This window comes from Propithecus coquereli, unplaced genomic scaffold (assembly GCF_000956105.1).
Source record: "Propithecus coquereli isolate 6110/MARCELLA unplaced genomic scaffold, Pcoq_1.0 Scaffold2, whole genome shotgun sequence".
Taxonomy (NCBI): Eukaryota; Metazoa; Chordata; class Mammalia; order Primates; family Indriidae; genus Propithecus; species Propithecus coquereli.
The window spans coordinates 13,216,002-13,216,662 of record NW_012144966.1 but is presented as its reverse complement, the minus strand read 5'-3'; the positions used below and the strand labels follow the sequence as shown (position 1 = coordinate 13,216,662).

The 661-nt window shown below is 34.9% G+C and overlaps 1 protein-coding gene across 1 annotated transcript in view; it reads right to left on the bottom strand.

Annotated features, from left to right (window-relative positions):
- NBN (nibrin) overlaps positions 1 to 661 on the bottom strand; it is a 52,322-nt gene that overhangs the window by 20,905 nt on the left and 30,756 nt on the right. The window lies entirely within an intron of this gene.

Sequence of the window (661 nt, the reverse complement as noted above, 5' to 3'; positions counted from 1 at the left end):
CAAGTCCTGGGCTCAAGCAATCCTCTTGTCTCAGTCTCCCACCTCCCAAGTAGCTAGGACTACAGGTGTACACACCATCATACCCAGCTAATTTTAAAAATTTTTTTGTAGAGAAGGGGTCTCACTACGTTGCCACTGCCCTTGAACTCCTGACCTTAAGCCATCCTCCCACCTCAGCCTCCCAAAGTGCTGTGATTACAGTCATAAGCCACTGTGTCCAACTCTAAAGATATTCTATTTCTAACATACCAAGTCATAATCAATTTTCAGGTATACTACATGATAAAACCTTTATAATAATATCTACTTTTACATTGTTAAGTGCAACAGAAAAAGTTAAATATTAAATCTCCTACTTGCAATTATTTTACTAATAAAAAATAATTCTGTACCTTTGGAGCATATCCATTATTGATTGAATCCATTTTTTCTGAGAGTCAGGAATTAAGATCTGTGAGTTTGTTGTTCCTATTTCAACAACACAAGTTCCAGGAGTTGAAAAGAAACTATCTTCTTCTTCATTTTCTTCTGTTACCAACCTAGCTTCTCCACCTCCAAAAACAACTGCTGAACTCAACTTCTTATACTAAAAATGGAAAGAAACATTTTAAAAATGTAGTAATTTCTTGAGAAGATTATTATTATGTAAGACTTTGATTTG